This window comes from Acanthochromis polyacanthus, chromosome 15 (assembly GCF_021347895.1).
Source record: "Acanthochromis polyacanthus isolate Apoly-LR-REF ecotype Palm Island chromosome 15, KAUST_Apoly_ChrSc, whole genome shotgun sequence".
Lineage (NCBI taxonomy): Eukaryota > Metazoa > Chordata > Actinopteri > Pomacentridae > Acanthochromis > Acanthochromis polyacanthus.
This window is the reverse complement of record NC_067127.1, coordinates 1,145,225-1,167,602: the sequence shown is the minus strand read 5'-3', so window position 1 is coordinate 1,167,602 and position 22,378 is coordinate 1,145,225. Positions and strand designations below refer to the sequence as shown.

General features: G+C 38.6%; 1 long non-coding RNA gene across 3 annotated transcripts in view; it reads right to left on the bottom strand.

Moving 5' to 3' along the window:
- Nucleotides 1–1,662: 1,662 nt before the first annotated feature.
- LOC127537530 (uncharacterized) overlaps nt 1,663–22,378 on the bottom strand; it is a 124,448-nt gene continuing 103,732 nt past the window's right edge. For all 3 annotated transcript variants that reach the window (XR_007947248.1, XR_007947249.1, XR_007947247.1), the window contains one exon: nt 1,663–2,887. This is a non-coding gene — a long non-coding RNA (uncharacterized LOC127537530). The remainder of the gene's footprint in view (nt 2,888–22,378) is intronic.

Sequence of the window (22,378 nt, the reverse complement as noted above, 5' to 3'; positions counted from 1 at the left end):
CTTAGGGATGTCCGATGTTAGCATAAAAAGAAGATCAATAGATGAAGAAACACAAGTAGTCAGACAGGTGCTAAGAGGTTTTTTTAATCATAATGAGGACATGCTGTTATTTAGTGTATCTGGTGGGACACAAAATGTTAATACTGGACTTGTGTGCAGAATGTTAAGTGGCAACACATTCACGTGTCGCCTTACAACATCTACTGTTTCGACACAAAATCCGCTCAAAGCACAGCAGCTTAGAAGCACAAGTAAAGCTCGGCTGGAAAAAGTTTGTGGTTACAGAGATCTGAAACAAACATCTTCCTCGTGCATGAAAGCAGAATGGTGTCTGAGGCTGTCAGTCACACCAATACCCCAACCGTGTCTCTGAGAGATTACATCCATATTCAGGGTTAATTTACTTTAAATAACTGAAGTATGACATTTATGAAGTGTAGGAGTGATATGGCTGGTGTGGATGTCTAAAAAAGTCACAACACTTCCACCGGGTGTTCATCCACTGTCTGATGGGTGGAAAGGTCTAGGCATAAAGGCCCTCTGTTAGGAAAGGATTGCAGTTTTGTTGAAATGTGATCGTATTCGGTAACTTCCGCACACATTAAATATGCCATTGGTCCTGCCTCTCAGTGGGGTCATCCCTGGGGCCAAAGACTAATCAGTCATGGATTGTTAATCTATCTGACCTTCTGTTAGGGGAACACTTTAGAGTTGCATCCCTTGTGAACTCCAAAATAAGCTGTTTCTCAAGTTACAGGAATCTAAATTTTCTGTATCAAAGCGACTTAACCAAGAGCTGTGAGTGCCTTAAAAATGTTCAATTACGCTAAAAGTGGAAGTTAGATTGGATATTCTGGTGGAAAAAATAATGGCCAAGTATACTAATTAGTGTTTTCTCGTTATATTAATATTAAGCTCAATGTGGTTGCAGTTATGTTTCCATTAAAATGAATTTACTTTCATTATGTAGCTGTACAGTTGTTTAGTATGAAGTCCATGAAAGTCATATTCTAAATATGATAAAATTCCTGTTCAGGGATGTGACTCGTACTTGAACACTGGTGTTGTGGTGCTTTAGTAACCGGGCCAAGTGTCCTTTTCATGTGGTCAACTCGGCTCTGAGATCTCACAGATTGGCACCACTTTCAGTTAATTTAGAGATGAAAGGAGAAAGTCAAAGGAAATATTTCCCGCATGAGTTTCAAATTCGGTGGAAAACTCTTTTTCCTTTCGGCTTTCTTATTGCTTCTGCCTTTTGTCTTAGCTGATCACATCTAATGCGAGTTCATGAAGACAGTTTGTCCGACCCTACTGCTACTTTTATGATTCTGAACAAGCAAAAATGATGCGAAAGCAAAGATTGTTTGGGAGGTAAAATGCAAACACTTTAAGCCAAACTGGATGGTAGTTCACTGAGTGGCACTCAGAGAAAAATGGTGATAACTGGTCAGAGGTGTGGTGAGTTGTGTTTGCCTTTTTATTCAGTTCAATTCAAATTTAACCATCCAGCACCAATTCTAAACATGTTATTTCATAGCACTTAACATAGGAAGGTGAAGAACTGAATTTAGAACAGAACAGAACAGAACAGAGAACCTAACAGTCCAAAGTGTCAGTGACAGTGGGAAGGAACCAAAAAATGGCACTGGTAGTCGATTGTAATTTAATTTTTCAATTCAATTTTATTTATATAGCACTAATTGCAATTTGAACAGTCTCAAGACGCTTTACAGAACCCGTATGCCTATTAGAACCCCCAGAGCAGAGCTGAGGCTTTGAAGTTCAGTTTCACTTTTACATCTTTGTTACAGTTTTCTTAACTGTAAGTGTGATTAAAGCACTGCTCATTGATCACCACTCCCTACTTCAGCTCACTGATGGTCAGTTGTACTTGGCCTTAGTTAGAAAAATAAACAAGAGCAGCCTTCACTGCTTCTTCAGAAACACAGTCAGATGTTCCACATTGCTGTGACCTTATCAGTGGATGGAATCACTGCCGCTGTCGCCAGGCGCTGCTTCACTTACTGACACATCGTGAATCCTTTTAGTTCATTGAGAAACAAACATGAACTGACCACTGATATCAATTAATTGTACAGTTAGATTTGTCAGAAAAAGCTCTGCTCTTGAGGTGATCCTCCACAGATTAATAACAGCATCATTAGTCAGCAGTTCTGATGGGAGCAAAGGAGCAAAATCATCTTAATTTGTCAAAGAGCAACAAGATCCTCAGTCAGAGGAGGCTGGGATGGATGGATGGGTCAACAAATCATTTGAGACTGTGTAGACTGAAAGTATGACAACAATCTGTTGTTCCCTAACCTGTAGGACAAGTAATAATGCAAACAAAGATCCTGTAACCTCAAGAAGAATGTTTATATTTTTACCTTTAATATCTTTATCTATGACTAATTAGGTTGTTTTATACCAAAAAAATTCATCAAAAGTGATCAATAATAGTTTTGGGACCTACAGATTATATCAGAAATCGTTTCTGTTTGTTGTTACAGAGAGTCTTGAACAAACTATGCATTTTATTGTTTAATTTTAAAGAATTTGAGCAGCAATGTGTGTCATGGCCCTTCCCTCCTACTGACGATCCCGGCGACTGGACACAGCTGCAGAAGGAGCACAGCTGTGTCCAATCTCATCAACATCAGCTAAACCCTGGCTCACCCCACCACTCCCTGTCGGCTCATTGTCTCTGCTGGCTTCATGTCAGGTGCTCGGTCCTGGTCAGCGTTGGCTCCAGACTCCCCCCAGCCTGTTTGGTCCTGCCCGGCTCGTCCGGAGCGTCCCCTCTGTTTCTGCCTCGTCTCCCCGCCACCTGTCTCCACTGCGCTCCTCCTGCAGCAGCCCCGGTGTGCGCCTCCATTGTTGCCGGCTTCTGCACCAAAGAGTTCACTCATCAGTACAATTTGCACATTTGACCACATAACAAATATTATTGTTTACTGAAACTCCAATTCCTCAGATTTATTTGAGGATCCAACAGCATTTTGTCAAACGGCTCCTGGTGAAGGGTCCTTAGGGTGCTGGTTAGTCTTTTAACTTCTCATTCCACATAAAAGCACTGGCAAAGAAAGTAAATGGGAATGCATACATGTTCCACTTTTGAACCTTATTTCTCTTTTTCTTTTCCTGGCACTTCCCCTTTACATGATGTGTACATGTGTTGTTGGCAGCTGTGACCACACTACAGACTTTCTCAGCACTTAAATACGTTAAACTGCAGCTTATAATGTACATTACATAGTTTAATATAGGGAGAAAAATGTTCACTTAATACCTTTTCCTGAGAAAACTAAATCCCAAAAATTGAAGGTGCATCCGAGTTACAAAGCAGACTCGTGCCTAAACATAAAAAAAATATACTTTATCTTTCTCTTTTCTCATTTATTACGTATTCCTATTAAGCCTGTTTCTATCCATCTATTATTGGGGGCAGTTTAGAATTTGTGCAGTATGAATGGAAACTGAAGCAAAAAGCATTACATTTCTATGGAACGAAAGGCAAAGTGCAAAGGAAACTGATTTGGTGAATAAATGACATATTTGATGGTGCGATTTAAAAATCAGCAAGTGGAAGATTTTTAGAAAATATCAAACTTGTGCACAGACTAAAATGTTCTTTAAGTTCAGTGCATGAAACAAAGAGAATTCTACTCTGTTTTAGGTTTTGCTTTGAATTAGGTCAACTCTTGCAGCCTTTTTCTTCTGCAGCAGTTTAATGGCACATTTTGAGATGAGCTGTTCATCTTACGTCAGGTTTTTTTTATATAGTAGAATGTTTTGGAGCCTTTTTATAAGTTTCAAGCACCCCCCAAAAGAGTTGGTATTTTTAAAAAAAAAAAAACAATTTTAACCAGTTTTGTTAATTGGACTTTCATTTACGCATCCTAATAGACATTATTGTGTATCAAAAGCTCAAAGATGCTTAAATATCTCTCAAATAATGACAGACTAACTGCCTTCACTGTAGATGGAACAATCTTGTTTGCTTTCTTTGTGTTTTTTGTTTGTTTGTTTGTTTAGCTAGATTTCCATCCAAAAGTTAGTCACTGAATGTAAAGTTGTGGTTGCACACATGAAGAAATCAGACTGATAGCAGTTCATGCAGCACTTCAGCGCCTGCTGCGTAAATATTTCTCCTCTCTGGAATCAGAATCAGTTTTATTGTCATTACACAATGTTTCATGACTCTTCTCCTTACAGACAAATGACAGATTGGACATAAACAGACATAAAAAAAATGTAAATAGTATATGTACAGAAATATAAATAAGCACCACTGGAATAGACAAACAAGCGGTACAAAGTGCTAAAGACAACATGAACTGATTAATAAGTCGTAATTGTTGTATGACGCATGTGACTTATCGCTGTTTTAAATCTTTTCTCTGATCAGTTGTGGAACATCTCTGTCCTCACATGCTGAGCTGTATCCCTGGTGCTGAATTATATTGCTTATTTAAGAATAAAATCCCTTCCTCTGCACTTCCTGTGATCAGCAGATGAGTTTAATAATATTTGTGCTAAAATCACATATCTGCTCTGCGGTCGGTTAAAGTTTGCTCAACACAAAACGCAGCAGAGAAGCAGGCAGAGATCTTCCTGGTGTGGCTCCACTTGTTTAGTCTGAGTTCAGCAGACAGTTTTTACGCCAAACCAGATGGAAAAACACACCAGAGTTTGCTTGAACCGAACCAAACAGGTTGTGCTGGAAGTGTCTTTGTCGTGTCCGGCCATAGTTTCGGTTTTATTTTCTCTGACAATTACCTGAAATTCTTTTTTTTTATGGACCCAGACCCAACATGTCCAGTATCAGAACCACTCCATGTGACCAGTTCTTTTTGGTGTTTTTAACTTTCTGTATGTCTCTAGTTTTGATATAACCTTACAGACTCACAGCTTAATATCTGTTATCACTGCTTTAATGGACACAATCAAAGAGTCTGAGCCAGAAGTCCAATTCAACAGGATTATTCCTCATTATGAAAAACAAGAAGTGCCACACATCATCTTCTGTATTAATAACTTTACAGCACAGAACAATACTAGAACAAACTGGAGACTGAGAAAGATTTAGTTGCTATGGTAACAAGATCGTCTGTGACAAAAACAAGACACAAAACGACAAAAACGAGACAGAAAATGACAAAAACAAGACACATAATGAGAAAAACAAGACACAAAATGAGAAAAACAAGACACAAAACGACAAAAATGAGACACAAAACGACAAAAACGAGACACAAAACGACAAAAACGAGACACAAAATGAGAAAAACAAGACACGAAATGACTGAAACGAGACACAAAATAACAAAACGAGACACAAATTGACCAAAACAAATCAGCATGAACAGAAAGTACAGACTAACAAGGAATGCATTCATTTGGGTCTGATGTTTAATTATTAAAATATATGACCCTTTCTCAAACAGTTTTCTTTGATTATTGACTCATATTACATGTGATCTCTGCATACGCTGATATGTAACTGAATTGTGCAATAAGGCGGTTCTGGTGAATGTGAGCGTTTCACTAATAAGTGATAAAGCTGCCAGTGTGGAAAGGCCATCACATCCTGATGGACTTCTATGAACCCAACGAACATTTTAGGACCACTGAGCTTTGGAACCAACATCTGGTCTGCTCCATGCACTATTTATGAGATTTAAACACATAAAGACAAATTAACTTTGTTTGCTGTTAAAGTTACAAGATTTCAGTAGAAGTTGTTGCAGTGAAGATGGATCTGATATACTGATGAATGAACAATGGTGCTTTTAGTCCTTTGGGTGAAGTTTATCTTGAGAGAAGGCGGGTTGTGAACACGGACTGAACTTTTTCCTCTCCGGGTGTCACTGAGGTCATCAGTTGTTGTTAATTTTACCAGTAAGTGAGTCCACGGTGTCTTATCTGAGCAGTAAAAGAGCTGAGCAGCTGCTTTTAACCACACTCCATGACTGTGTGAGTGTTTATGGAAGCCAGCATGTACATTAAATAATGTGTGTGTGTGTTTGGGTGTGTGCATGTGCATGTGCATGTGTGGTAAGGTTGCTCTGAGACATGTCCGGGCGTATTCTCAGTCACTGCTGCACAAACGCCTGAGGCAATGCAGAAAGTGAGCTACAGGCCTACAGCAGGGTGGAATCAATGTGAACTGATCCAGTCCTGAAGAAAAGAAAAGAAACCAACAATAAAGTTCAAATAAAACAAGATAATTGCTCATGAGCGTCGCTGACACATGAGAATAAATTACTCTTCGGTTGGTTTTTATGATCCGTGTTTAACCCTCAGCTCACTGTCATTCACGATTGTTTTCTTATGTAACAGAGTCCGTGTGATGCAGTCTGGTTCTGAATTTAGAACCTGACAAACAAGACGAGACTTTGTGCAGCGTTCAGCACACTCCAATAAAAAAAAAAAACTGACAGGGTTTTCTTCTTTTGGATTTTAATCAGCGATAAGAGAGGAAGCAGTTCAGACAAAACATTTGTTTTTAATACTGCATGGTAAATTAAAGTAAGGCAGGTAAAGGTAACACGCTAATGTAAATGCCTTCATTACTCACAGGTAGACAGGTCGTATCTAGTCAGCACTCTGATGAATATCACTGCTGTTAAAGGAAACTCTCATGACACGAGTGTTTTTGCATATTTGGGGAAACTTGGGGGAAGTTTTGTCCCAAATACAAAATACAATGGACACTTTTCAAGCGGATTTTTTATATTCTGTGATTTCTTCTACCACTCGATGGCTTTTCAGACACTTGGCACTTCCTCTTACAGTTCACTGCCTCTTCTATAGATGGCTGTTAAGATTTTATCAGTACTGGTCCTTTTACAGATGCTGCTTACTGATTCATCCTTTTTCTTTATTTTATTGTATTTTATACAAGTATAACAGGAAAAAAAGCTCAAAACCAGTTAAAAACAGAATAAAGATTGCTTTATTTTCTCATTTGTACTGTGTATAAATGAACATTCTTGGGCAGCACTTGGCAACAACATTGTCTTTAACAAATCATTATTATATTTATTATATACTATAATGTTATAATTGAAAATAAAATAAGAAACAGCAGTATTTGAACCAAATCACTTTATAAATGTGCATATGCACTTCAGGAGTGATGGTTGCTGGAAATGTTCCTCTGTACCCCTATGGAGATATTCCATTAAAAATCAGCTGTTTACAGCTACAATAGTCATTTACCACATTAACCATGTCTACACTGGATTTATCGTTCATGTGACGTGATCTTCATTGAAAACAATTGCTTTTCTTTCATAAATAAGGACATTTCTAAATGACCCCAAACTCTTGAACAGTAGTCTATGTTCCACAGACAAACTACCCGAGTTATAAATTGTCTTTTTCACTGCAGTCAAGGATATTTTTGTCCAGATATGTTCAGATAAATGAGGAAACAAGCACATTTTATTAAGTAGCCTCACTTTGAATTTAGTTTTCTATCAACTACTGCAGAAATTTGTGCTTAAATTAGGCACAGTGTTGGCCATTGTTTTGTTTTTCTATCATTCTGGGGAACTTTTCAGTAAATTTGAACAAATTTTCAGTCATTCTGGACATTTTTCATCTCATTCCAAAGTATTTTGGCATCAAAGGTTTGTCATTTTGCACAATTTTTGAGTCGGGTTCATCTACAGGAGAAAAAAAAGAAAAATTGCAGAATAAAACAACTTTGAAGAGATGAATTAGTCAACGGTGGTGTTGCTGAACCAGTTTCTGAAGCTCAGAAATGAAGCACAACAAGGTTCATGTTAGTCATTAGAGTAGCTGAATGTGTCATAAAGCTGGCATCAGGTTGGAAAGGGTTAATCACATGCATTTAAAAATAAAAATAATCACTCTGCACATGCTCAAGCCAGCAGCCCATAAAGAGTTCACCTCTTACTAGAACATCTGTGGCTTAACATTAGGCTCTTTTTTGTATTGATCCTATTAGTGATGGCATCCCTCCTCAGAACAGGATTTCTAATCAATAACACTTAATATATAAATGCACCTACATAATAGTGATCCATCTTGGAAAATAAACGTTCAGACTTTCTCCCAGCAGTTCGTATTTCACCAGTAGGGGGAGGGCAGCAATCCTAAGACTACCTTCATGGGCCTTTAGTGAGAAAAAAAGAGCTAAATAAAAACAACTTTCCACTAAATTCCTGGTAAAAGCACAGTGACCTCCAGGAACAACTGCATGTGAGTTAGTGCCTCTAATCCCTTCGAATGTAAACGAGTGCATTACGCTGAGAAGACGAGGCAAAGACAGTTTACTGTGAGAGTGAGTCAGCATGGTGAAGAAAAACACGTCCGCTCAGACCGAGACGTGCAGGTGCCAGAGTACACGTGAAGCACATCTCGATGGATATCTGTTTACGCTCCTCTTATCTTCTGACGTCTGCAGTGAAAACACTCCAGTGACTCACCGTTATCAGGGATTGGTGTTACAGTAGCCTCACCTGGGACATGAACCTGTCTGTTTGTACGCCCTATTGTCTGAGCTGCACCTGACTGCAGCTGAAAAACAAGCAACTGCTGCAGCTCAGAACACAATAGAAAAGAAAATCCTTAGTGAGTCCCACAAGGGGAGGTTTGCAACTAGTTACTTTGAGTAGTTTAAAGAATTTACAGACAATTAAAGGCAGTAAAAAAGATTAATGTCTGTCGTCCTGCGGGTCAAACTGACCCGTTTTAAGGTTTAAAAAAGTGGAAATAAAAAAATATTTTCACAGTGAAACTTCTGGATTTTGGTTGATTTTTTTGTGAATGTTCTTAAAGAAACAGTTTTTTTAAACATTTCTTTTTTTTTCCACCAAAAAATGTTTAAAAACTTTCCAAAAATGTTGAACAAACATATTTTTCTACATTTTCAAACTTTAAAACGAGTCAGTTTTGACCTGCAGGACGACACGAGGGTTAAAGCTCTGTATGGATGTTTTTTAATGCCATACTCTAAGAAATTCTGTCTCTGAGGATTAAATCTGTCTAATCTCTGACTCTTTGCACTCAAATGTATTATCTCTCTGTATTTATTATCTCTCATTTCAGTCCCAGTTGTTCCTGATAATCATCTCCCTGCTGATTGGAGGCAGAGATAAACCATTTACGGTCGTCCGCCACATTGCTCAGATCAGTCTTAACATTTGCAGAACACACTGCGGTTCTCAAAACAGTTTGTACAAACAGCAGCACATAATAGATTACCTGCAAATGCCATGAACTTGCTTAAATCCTTAGTTTATCCACCAAAAGCAAATATTTGTGGATGAACATGTCAGTGCCATCAGGGTGACGAGTCCTTGTGTCATTGCTTGCAGACGTATGTCGTAGTTTCTCTGATGTCCGTGATGGGCAGGTGGAGAAGAAACGTCCGTGACACTGACTTGCTTAATAATAAGTTTATTATAAGGAAGAACAGCATCGATCAGACAGAGAGACTGTCTGGGAGGATCCGGCCAAATGAATCTCCCCGAACAGCAAACAGAGGTCACTTTTATATGTTTTAAACAAGTGGTACCATGTCACAACATGTGATTTGTATTCAATTCAATTCAATTCAATTTTATTTATATAGCGTCAATTACAGTCAAATCGTCTCAAGACGCTTTACAGAACCCATATGCCTGAAATTTGTATCAGAAGACCAAAAAACAAGAGCCGCATTGATAAACCCTGTTGCGGAATCCATAGGATAATTCCCTAAACACAGGAACTACTAATACAACACTGAGTTCTTTGAACAAGAAGAAACGGTCCATATAGCACATGCTTAGCAACACGTCCGACATCACTTGTCTCAAGTCATAAGAATCACATGTCTAACAACACGTCTGGCCTCACAGATCAGACACTACACGTACATGCATACATACTCTGAATGCTTAGCCACGTCAGATCAAAGTCAACTTTATTATGTACAGGACGCAGACGGGAGTGAAATGGAGTTTCTCTCAGACCTCAGTGCAAACATGCAAGGAACAGGAGAATAAACAAAAAACACACTAAGAAACCAGCAGGGCAGCACAACGGAGTGTAGTAGTGAAGTAAAATACAGTGTGGCTGGTGTGCAAACAGATGGCAGTACATTCTAGTTACAACGTCAAGGGACAAGCCAGTGTTATGTGACAATCAGCAAATGTTTGTCCGTCCGTCTGTCTGTCAGCAACGTTACTCTAAAAACGGATTTGGATGAACTTTTAAGGGAAAGTCAGAAATGACTCAAGGACCAAGTGATCAGATTTTATCAGTGATGCAGCTTATAGTCTGGATCCACGGATTAGTTAAAGATTTCTGTATCATTGTGAGATAGCGGCACAGCATCACTGTAACCATGACAACCAGTGAACACTACATCAGCTGATTGTGATCCTTCTACAAATCCACCTCTGAGGACTTATCAGGACTTATCCATCAGAAATGATCCAAGGAACAGCTGATTAAACTGTGGGGGTGTTTCTGAGCCGCCCGCTACATGTTTAGGTCATATGATCTGGTATCCGTACATAACGTACACATGCAGAACACGCCTGTGCTCAGAGCCAGGTCATTTAGTTTGTGGGTTCATCTATATTAGATGGAGCCGTGATTTCTGATCATCAATAACTAATAAACAAATGCTGCATTTCTGACGTATGAGGGAATGAGCAGCCTTGGAGGAGGACTGTGCTCTCTTTTTACATACATGTAAAAGCAGTGCAACATGTTGTAACTGATACAAAATAAGATGCAGAGATAAAACAGTCCAGTCTGATTGTTTTCATCCATAGAATGAGTCGTAGAACCAGCAGATGTGTTGGCCGTGAAAAGGCAAAGCGTCTTGTGATGTTGTCTGTGTATCAGTTTTCTGATGTAAACTACAGCTACGGGTTTGAAGATCACGGTCTGGAAAACATCAGTTAAACAGCTGCTGTGTGAAGGGCGATTGTAAGAGATGCACTTTTACGCCTTGTATTGTAACTTGTTGACAGACGGTGTCGTTGAGATACAGTGAAGAAAAAGCGCTGCGTCGCAGAAAGGACAACATGCATGACAGCAGAAGCCTGCAGAGGACTGATAAGATATTCTAGAGGATCCTCTCTGAGCTGCACTGAGGGTGAAGATGTTCATTAAGATGTGAGGAGAAGCTCACAGACTGGAATGTGAGGAGATGTATGAAGACTACACCGTAATTCAGCATAAAGAGGGTTTTCTGTCTTTACATTCATAAATGAGCCTTTTTAAAATTTGTGCTGTGTGATGCTGTAAAAGTAGCGGAATAACACGATCATGTCGGGACACATTTACAAAAAACAGTCTAATAGAAACGGATAATGGACATTTTGTGTGTTTTTGCAGTGAACTAAAGCTGAGATGTTTTAGGAGATCAACAGAGAACCAGTACAATAAATGGACCTGAAACATGACTGTGATCCTACTACAAACCCACCACTGAGGACTTATCAGGACTTATCCATCAGAAATGATCCAAGGAACAACTGAACCGGTGGACAGCTGGACAGTCACTTACAGAAATGTGCTAAAGGGTTAGGGAATTTGTTCAAAAGGATGATTTCCTTTCTGACTTGCACCCGTGACGTGATGATGTGGAGGTGAAATAAGTACTTCAGAGAAGCACCAAAAGCTGCTGAGAAAAACTGACTGGAATTAACTGCTACCCGTGAGTTGACATTTATTCGGCTGCCGTGATCAAAATGTCAAACCTGAAGCCCATCGCTCCTCATTTCTGCCCTCGTCTGACTCATCTCCATTAATCTCTGCTTGGATCACCAGATCAAACCGCAGACAGACATCCTGGCACAACCTGCAGAGCTGCAGAACACCGCCGAGCTGCCCAATCTGTTGACTCATTTAACTCCATCTGTGGGCGCGATTAAATCTGACATCTGACAGTAGAAATGTTAGAAGTTACTGGGGGACACTTTGCAGTTTCATACCTCAAATAATCACTAAAGCTTTTTTACATTCATGATTTTCTTTTATACTTACAGTTGAGTCTCTTTCCAGGATTAATAAAACATTTGTGGATTTTTCTGTTAAAGTGTTTAATCAATGCTGATTTATTCCACTTGATTTGACTTGTTTCAGGTTTTTTAAAGGTAGAAAAAAGAGTAGAGCCACATAAACAGTATTTTCAGCATGTGACATTTGTTTGTTTTTTAGCTGTTTATTTGTTATCATGGAAATGGGTGAACTTTTATGATCTTCAAAAGATGCAAAACAATCCTCTGGACTCCACTTCTGTAGCTGCTCACCTCACTCTTATCTAACCTCTACATAAGGTGTTAAATTAGTGTTTGAGAGGTCTCATCTCTGCTGTGCATCATCCACACGTCCTCATGTCACTCTTTAATCAGCCGGTTTTGACTCTTCATGTTCTAAACGCAGCACCTATACTGTTATTTACTCTACGCTCTTCACAAGTGTGATATAAGCCACTTACTGTTGAGAGACTTTGGCCTCAAAATGAGAAGCTCCAACCAGCAGAGCAGCATCAGATGGAGAACTCTGATACTGGAGAAAATTCTCAGACAAGTTCTCTAGCTAAATTACATTTTCTACTTTAATTTTTACTTCTGAGTCCAGTGAAAAGCTCAAATTTAAAAACAGGTTTTAGGATCTTTCAGGCTGAGAGTGAGAGCAGCTATTGCAGTTTATAAATGGTCCAAACTGATGCACATCAGCTTTCAGTTTGTCTTTTACCTGCTGCAGTATTTAAGCCTCATGTCGTCCCTCTGATTTTAATGTGTTTGATTAAAGTGACACAATCATTGTAGCTACTCCGGTCTGATAGAACGAAGGCCACGCATCACACAGGTGTCTTTTACTTTTCTCCTCAGTCAGTCGACACCGTGAAAACTACGAAAATAAAGGGCATTTCAAAGACACAAAGTGTCCAAAAATAAGTCTTTGAAACTAGATTCACTCATTAGATGCTAGTTTGCAACAACAACATTTTAAAACGGCTCAAAGTGGTTCAACAAATAATATCCAAAAATATGAAACACAGAAAACTTAAAAGTCACAATTTCTACGTGTGCCTCTCAGGTTGTGCAGCATAGTTATATTTTTAGGTAATTTCCTCTCCACCAGTGTTGGCGTATCCCTCCGCAGCTGAACTGCATTACCCACAATCCCACAGGTGTGACCCTTAACTGGCCTGAGGTCATGTGACTTGTTTCATTCTCCATCTAATAACCACTGTAAAACAGCATTACATCTTTAAACCAAACATCAGGTTTAAAGGTGTGCATTGTTGAAGTTCTCTTTCTTAACATCTTATTTATTGTGCTTTTAATTAATGGTCATATGAATTCAAATATTTATGAAGAGATGACAGAAAATAGTAACAAACTTGAAACTAGAAATCTTAAAAATGAACATCTTTTGCACAGTTACAGTCATTGTTTGATTATTTCAGTGCTGAACCGGTTACCCACATTTAGAAATCAGCACTTTGTAAAAAACTTGGAACAAGCAGCAGGCAGATGTTCCAGATGTGTCTGACCTCAGTGACCTTTGACTTCATGAGGACCAACACCCTGCAGCTGCTTTGATTTGACATTTTAGCTGCCTTCAACACTCTCACCTCAACTTTAAAGAATTCTGAATTAAACGGCAGCAAATGAGCAAAACTAGAAAAGCACTCAGAGCTCAGTCCTCCTCCAAGGCTGCTCAGTCCTCCTCCAAGGCTGCTCAGTCCTCCTCCAGGGTCGCTCAGTCCTCCTCCAAGGCCGCTCAGTCCTGATAGGTCCTCAGAGGTGGATTTGTAGTAGGATCACAATCAGCTGATGTAGTGTTCACTGGTTGTCATGGTTACAGTGACACCGTGCCGCTATCCGGTAATGATACAGAAATCTTTAATGAATCCATGGATCCAGACTAAAAGCTGCATCACTGCCAGAATCTGATCACTTGGTCCTTGAGTCATTTCTGACCTTCCCTGAAAATTTCATCCAAATCTGTTGGTCTGTTTTAGAGTGATGTTGGTGACAGACAGACAAAAAGACAAATGTATGCTAATTGTCACATGATTCCACCGTGTTTCTTGGTGGAGTAATAAAGCACAGGGTTAAACAGGTTCCACTTTTTCAGGACATCATAGTTGTTAACTGAGCCGGTATTATACAGCCAGCGTGTTAGTCATACTTTCTGTTTCAATACAAAACAGAAACACTGAACCCAGTTTCTGTTTCACAATCGTCAGTTTATAAATAACACCGGGGCTAGAAGCTTCCAGTCAAATATTTAGGCTGAACTACTCGTATTAATCTCTCCTGAGGCCGGTGTTTCGTGCACCACAACCCATAAAACTCAGAGAGTGCATCAACTAGGATAAAAAGATCTGAGATAAAAAGACGAGAGTTCATGGCCACAGATGGAGCTGCAGGAGTAGGACCTCAGGCTTCAGCTGGAAAGCCAGGTGCACAATGAGCTTATTCATACAGCTTCAGTTCACAACATATGTCATTTCATAGCACTGCACATGTTAAAAACGGAGACGGTGGGAAGGAACCAAAACCCCCAACAGAACCAGGCTCTGGGAAAGCAGCCATCTGCCTCGACCAGCTGGGGTGAGAGCGGGGAGGTAGTTGAAAAGTTGCCATGATTAGATGGGAAATCTTTTTAGAGAGAATGGGCTGGGGGGTTTTCCAGCGAAGGAGGAGGGTTTGGGAGGAGCTAAGTTTATAAGAAGCTGTAGAGAGTTGTTTAACCCTTCTGTTGTCTTCATTTACGGGCACCCAAAAATATAATGTCCTTGTCTGGAAAACTTTTAAAAATTCCCCAAATTTCTGAAAACTGGCAAAACCTTCAGGAAGAAAATTATAATTCTTTAAGAGGGACAGTGGGGGGTGGGGGGGCAGTGAACATCAGCTGGTTTTTAACTACGTCACACACCGCCTAGTGACACCTCTGATGAAGACGGAAGGCTCTGTCGAAACACGTCAGCTATGTTTTTGACAAAATTACGTGTCTGATGACAGAGAAAAGGCTAAACAAGTGTTACTGCTCTGCCAGAAATGAGGGAACTGAGAAAGGTACGATTAAATGGGTTTTTTTTTCTGTCATTAATTAATCTTTAAAGTCCCAGCCCTAATTTATGGTTAAAAATGACAGGATTTAAATTTCTCCGATGCTGTTTTTGATTTTAGCAGTGATTGATATCAGGGTGATGATTGGGAAATGTTTGCGAACTTATTAAAAAGAGGCTACCAGCAAACTGAATTCAGCTTCCTGTTGCTCACACTTCTGCTCGTACTCTGTAAGTAGTCGTCAGAGTCGTTGGCCATTGGTGATGTGAAATACATGAAACCGAATATGAATATACTGACAGGTTTTTCAGTTAAAATGTTGTTAGAGTTTGACTATCACTCTATTTGCAACTACAGACGATATTTGGAATGTGTGGAGAAATTTCAGACTAAAAGATCTTCATTTGATCACCTTCAGGTCTTCGGGAAGAATGTTCTAGAGATTTAGACCATGATAGAAAATAAATGCCTCTCTGTGGATTTTTGTTTTGACTTTGGGTGTAATTTCACTACAAGATTTGAGGGTTTGAAAACGTTCATAAGATTAAAGCAAATCCAATAAATAGGCAATACCAAGACCATTTAGAGTGTTGGCAACCAATTAAATGATTTTTAAATCAATTCTAAAGCAGTCAGAGACTTTATAACTGGTTTTAATCAGTCTTAATTAAGATTTGTTCTCCTTGGGGAAACCACATATGAGAGTATTAGAATAGACAGTAGCCAGGAAATAAAAGCATGCAGCAGCGTCTCTGTACTGACGTGATAAAATTCATTCTGATAGGAGGATCAAAAGTGAAATCTGAGCCAAACATGACTCTGAGGTTTTTCACTTGTTGACGTTGGTTTAATGCCAGTCCTTTCAGTTTCACGTTGAGCAAAGAAATAGTTTTTGTTACCGGTGGACTAAACAAATAAGGGAGCCATCAAACGTCTCAATCAGACGGTGAAGAATTTCTCAAAATATGAAGCTGTTCCTTTAACATCACAGTCCAGACAGCAGCGTTTTACAGACCGCCAAGGCTGTAAGTTTGCAAAATCTAAACCAATACATGTCAACAAAAACAAGACTTCTAGTTGGCGCTAAGCTATTTAAACTGAAAAGTAATATCTAAAAAAGCAGAGACAAAATAAAATGCTCTATGTGTACAGTGAAATAAATGGCTCTAAGATCTGCATTCATGATGAGACTGTCTTACTGATCTTAGCAGCAACACTTTAAAACAATTACTGTGTGAAACAAATGTGAAGTTTGTTGTTGCACAATATATTTAGGGTTTTTTTTGGTTAGACTTGTAAATTAGGTAATTATCACTGAGAAGTAGCTGATTTTGAGCGTCACAGGAAACAAAAACTGAGCTTTAACTTTTAAAAAAGGGCAGTAGAAAAACTAAGAGGTTTCTCCACATCCTGACTAATGGAAGAAAACGTATCACGTAATTCAAAACACATTCATTAGAAGTTTTGCCAGTGAAAATATTTCAGAACACACCTTTGTTCTGACTTTTTCTTGCCAGTCCAATTAAAGAAAACCACAAAAAGTTAAGTTTCCCCTGGGTTAAATGAACCGAGCTCCTCTAAATGTCCAGAAATGAGAACTGAAGCTGCTTGAAGCAACAAACACAACAGACAACTTCCTCAGTTTGACGAGTTTTATTGGTGTATTGTCATTTCTTACAGCCAGGATTCACTGCTGCTAAAGTCCAAAACAAGAAGCATGCCGAAGCTTTATAGGCAGCAAAATAGGTCTGCCCTCCTCTTCCTCGCTCTCTTTCACTCAAACTATTTCTGCTCGGTCTTTGTCCTGTCTTCCTTTTTCACACGCTCTCTTTTAAATACATTCTCATCCCTGAACTCTTCTGTGCTGGCTACAGAGCCTGAAGTCCATTTGCATGTTGTATGAGGTCTGAAACTGGATTCTGATGGAAAAACAGGTTTCCCTTTATCTCAGTAAACTCCAGGATGGACTGATAAATTCCCCTAAATTTCCAAAACTCAGCTACAGTTAAGGAGGATCTGCACTCCAAGCGTCTGTCAGCTGTAGGTACTAGTTAGTTTTCCAATAAAGATTTTTACATTCAAGCACATATGAGCTTAAAAAAATGTTAAAGAATCATAGACTGTACGTAAAGGTGGATGAAGTGGTATAATGTACAATCCTAGCCTGCTAATAGAGGCTGGAGGAGGAGATGTAGTCTAAAAATCCAGCCTCCAGCGAAAACGGGTTGATTTAAAGCTGCAGAACTGTTGTCTCCCTCATACGGCACTGAAAGTAATTAAACACTCATGCCTCGCCTATGACAGCTTACCTTCTAACACGGTTATCCTTCTTCTCAACAGAGTTTCTTTATTGTCTGGAGCTTCAGAAAGTTCTGGAAAAAATGCCCCTCTCAAAACAAAAACAAAACAAAACTTATTTCAAGGAACTTTTACCTTGAATTAAGTGAAAAAAAAATCTGCCAATACAACAAGTGAAAAATTACTTTTGTAAGATTTCTTGAAATGAGATCTGATATTTAGAATATTGAGATCTTAATATTAGCTGGGAAACTTATTTTAAGCTCTATTTTACAGGATTGTCAAGCTTAGATGTCCTAAAATAAGCCAGATATGCTAAAAAAAAATAGCTTTTCACTCAAAAATAGATTTTTGCTTTCATGTAACCTCTTAATTTTAGATGTATTAAACTTATTTTCAGTTGCATTATAGTGACACTTCTCTAGATTTAAGACCATCTTGTACTTGAAATAAGACTACAAAGATTAATTGAAGCATTTTGAGATGTTTTCTCTCAGTTAGCTAGAAATCCTAATATTTAGTAGTGTTTTGACAGCATTTGTTGTGTTTTAGGGGAAGCCAGCTATGCTCAAAGGCAGCTGTTTTTAACTGAAAGTAGACATTTGCTTTTTAAACATTCATGCTGAGTACAAAATTTAAGGTGCATTTTACTTATTTTAGGTTGTATAACAGTGACTCGACTCCAGAATTAAGACCAGCTTGTCCTTAAAGGGGAACTTTAAAGGAGAATGGAAGTGATTGGAACACCTGATTGTGACTATTTGGATGGGTGAGTAAATACTTTTGGCAATACAGTGGAATTGATAATGTGTGAATTGTTGCAGCTTGTGAGCCGTAGAAGGTTTTAATGTTTGGGGCCGAGTGTCAGACAACATTTAGAAACCAACATCAACAAAACACTCAAAGATTTGAACATCATCAAAGGGAAACTTTTTCATGACAATGTCTAATTAAAGGACATTTATTTCCAACGTAAATGTGTGATCTTCATCCTCTGGTTTGGTCGGGAGCATGAGCAACAAACATGTGAAAAACTGCACTTTAACATCAATGAATGACACTGAAGTTTAATCTCTACATAAATGAGACTGAGTCTGGATGTGCTGCTCTGTCATTAACTCCTAAGTTTAGGGAAAGTTCAAACTAAAGAGGACAGTTCAGATCAGACTTGAGAATGAGCTGATTTTGAACAAACATCTCAGACTTTCTGAGCTTCAGCACCTCTAGAAGATATTTGAACAACAAGCAACTCAGAGATCCAGAAGTTGGAGAGAGTTAGCTTTAGCTGAGCCACAGAACATGTGGGACGCTAACCTAGCAAACATTTAGACTTTTCTCTGTGAATTCTGACAAATAATTTCCTATTTAATGACAGAGCTGCACATCTGAACTCAGTCTCATTAAAACAGACTCTAATTCAGTGCCATCCATCCAGATTAAAGTGCACTTACCCAAAATGTTTGTTGATGAGCTCCAACAAAACCTGTCCAGGTAGAAGGCCACTTTGACAAACAGGAAGTGGAAGATTCCAAGCAGATGTATAGAAGGGGGAACCGGACTGTCCTAAGTGTGGTCCAGTATAGAGGGGGGGTGTTTGTGGGTTTTTAAGGCTGATAATGATTATTAGAGAGACATTTGGGGCAGATATTAATTTACAGTAAATGAAAGTATTAAAATCTTGGAGTTGATGCCATTTTTCATACCAAAGGTTATACTATGATGTTTTCTAAGAGACATGCTATGCTACTCTGTTTTTAATTTATTTATTTTATTTTTATTTATACAGGTAAAAGTGCTAGAATGACGAAATATTAAGAAAATGGAGAAGAACAGGAGACAGACTGATCAATCTCCTGATTTAATCACTTCTATTTCTATTTTACATTTTCAGTTACAGTCACCCTTATTAGTGAAGAAGTCCAGTTATGAATGACAGCTTCTCCGCTGTCACATGGTGTTAGTACCTCACATCTAATGTACATCAGCTCAAAATATCACTTATCTGCTTTTCCTGATCGCCAATAATCGGCCCAGAAAAAGACATCAGTTGATCTAAAGACTACAGCAGCCGGGCTCTATGTGACATGGAAGAGATGTGCTCACACTGAGGCCTAGAAGGAGGCAGCACCTCCATACCACGTCGGTTTGTAAATATAATTGATGCTGCCAGCAAGCGATGGCAGCTCCTGATAGTTTGGCTTCACTTTGGAGATAGCTGAGAACTGTCAGCTGTATTTCTGCAGTCCATAGAGTAAACCAGTGCATCCCAAAAAAAAAGACAAGCGCAGTTTGTATTTGCTCAGTTTTATGTAAAATGAAAAAAAAAAAAAAAACAGATACAAAGCTGTGTACAAACTAGTGCTGACAGTATTTGTGTTATTTACGCTCGTTCTCTCTCTGTTGAAACCAGACGAACCGGGACTAAAGGCAGGTCATTCCAAAGCTCTACACAAAGCACCTCTCTTTATCTGAAGTGTTTTCCCTTTCTGGTTTGGAAGTTCGGTTAATTTGAGCATAAATGAAAGTCATTTCCTGTAGGCTAAATGTATTTTGGAGAAGTGAATCGCCTGTGAGTGACACATTCTGAAATGTGACAACACGGTTTGTTGTGTGTGACGATCGCCTGAGGGCCATGAAACTCACTCACCACAGAAATGACAGACGTGTTTCTGAGCAGTCACACTAACAATGTGTCAGGGTGTACTGAAAATGGTGGATTGTTGTTGGGGATTCTCTTATTTAACCTACTTTATCATTTGAAAGAGAAGTTTCCTGCAGGCCGTTGGGATCTGACGTATTTTAAGTGCTGTCGTCACGTTTCTTTCTTTCGTCAGTCCAGATTTATCTCAGCTGGACCTCGTCTCTGTAGCTCCGCTTGCTGTAGAGTCGCTGACATGAATCAGGAAATCTTCCTCTGCCAAAACACACAAGCAGCCCTGTTGTAGCTGCAGCGTTATCGCAGCTGTAAAGAAGCTCCATGTGTAGCCTCTGATGAATCCAGCAGCGACTCAGCCCTTAAAGTAACTTCTGTTTGTGTGTTGGTGCTCACAGTTTGGATCCATACTTTCTTTTTTTAAGTTACTGACAAATAATTGTTAAATTCAGTGCATTTAATGTACCTGTTGCATGATGAGGTGCTGTTATTTAAATGTTTGAGGTCAGACAGTCCATTAATGATGATCAATTCATCAAATAATGGAATCAATAAACTCATCCACTCGGTCCAGACTTTGAATTTGGAGGATTTACAGCTCATTTTTTTTGTGTGACATCTGTGTGGTATGGACTGTTAGTAACACACCTTATGATGTAGTGAAACTTTACTAACACCGAACATTTAACAGCCTAAATATCTAAACAAGAAAAAATAATTAGCTAAAAACCTGAGTAGTTTGAAAATGAAACTGGTTTCTGATGAGTTCTAAATGTCGCAGACAAAAAGACTGAGACCGCTGTAAAAATCTGTGAATAAATAATAATAAATGTGTATATAGATATATTCTGCCCTTTTATAACACAACTGTAAGCCAGTGTTTATGCTGATTTACATGGTTTTTTGTCATGATTACCAAGATGAACATTTTTCTGATGTGTGTCACAGACAAAAGGAGGGAAAGTTATGTGTAAATACTTATCTAAAAAGAATAATTAAAAACATACATAGTTATATTTTGACCTTTTATAATGACACAACTGTAACCCAGTTTCTATGTTGATTTATCTGTTTTTTATTTTGATCAGATCAGATACAGGCAAACAGCATTTTCAGTAATACACAGAGAAATTCAATAAATCAATTCTTAAAACGTTTCTACAGAAAATTCACAGTGAAAATCTTTGATGACAAATAATGAAAGAAGAAAATGAATCTGCCTGAACTTCAAACCTTTGACTGAACTTCTCTAACCCTTTAAATACACAGACTCTTATTAAACATGTAAAACTCACCAGATCAGCTGTCCAGATAATTAGCACCACTGTAATACTCTTTCATTTTGTACATTTTTCAGATAAAACTGCGTCCAGATGTTCTGGTAGAAGCGAGGCAAACTCGCAGGAATCAAAGGAAAAATGTAAAAAACACAAACCCTCTGGAGTCCAGATGGATGTTTCTGTGTGTTAATTTTTGCCGGTGTGTAGCTCCTTTTAACCCTCCTGTTGTCCCCATTTATAGGCACAAAAATATTGTTTACTTGTTTGAATAAAAATCCCAAAATTCAGCAAACACCCCCCTCCCCCATTTATAAAAAAAATTGTGAAATCTTCAGGAAGAAAATTTCAAAAATTCCTTAAAAGTTTTATTCAAAAAATCCACAAATTTGGCAAGAAATAATAATAAAAAAATTAAATCGGAAATATTTTCAAAAAATGTTGAAAAATATCTACAGTGATGAAATACATATTAGTAAAAGTTGTAACATTTTCTTTAAGAACAAAATCCAGCAAAATTCACTGGATTTTGGTTTATGTTTTTCTGAATGTACATTTTTTTAACATTTCTTTTTTCAAACAAAAAATGTTCAAAACTTTCCACTGGACTTATGGAATATTGCTCTGCTTGTGTTTGGTGGTTTTGTCTTTTTTTCGCTGAATTTGGGATTTTTTTTCAGACAAGGAGACAATATTTTTTTGGTGCCCGTAAATGAAGACAACAGGGGTGTTAATATGTGTGAGCTCCTTTTCTTTTCCCCTCCATCTCCTCAGAGATATTCTCAGCTCAGTGTTGGAAGGTTCTGGTAACTATCAGCTCGTGTTCCTTTTGGATGAGTCAGAGACTAAGCATCGGTCTGAGTGTGGAGGATTTAGAGCTGCAGAGATCTGATGCAGACTTCAATCTGAGCCATTCAGCTCCATCTTTATGTCTCCATGCACCAGTTTGTGACATTATTAAGATTTGACAGGAAACAAACGGTGGTCAGGTGGAGCGTTTCTCTGTTTGCTTCTCTTTTTTCCTGTCCAGTTCTGTTTTATGAGGTCTAACACTTATTGGGATGCTTTAATCTTTGCCTTTCCTGCTC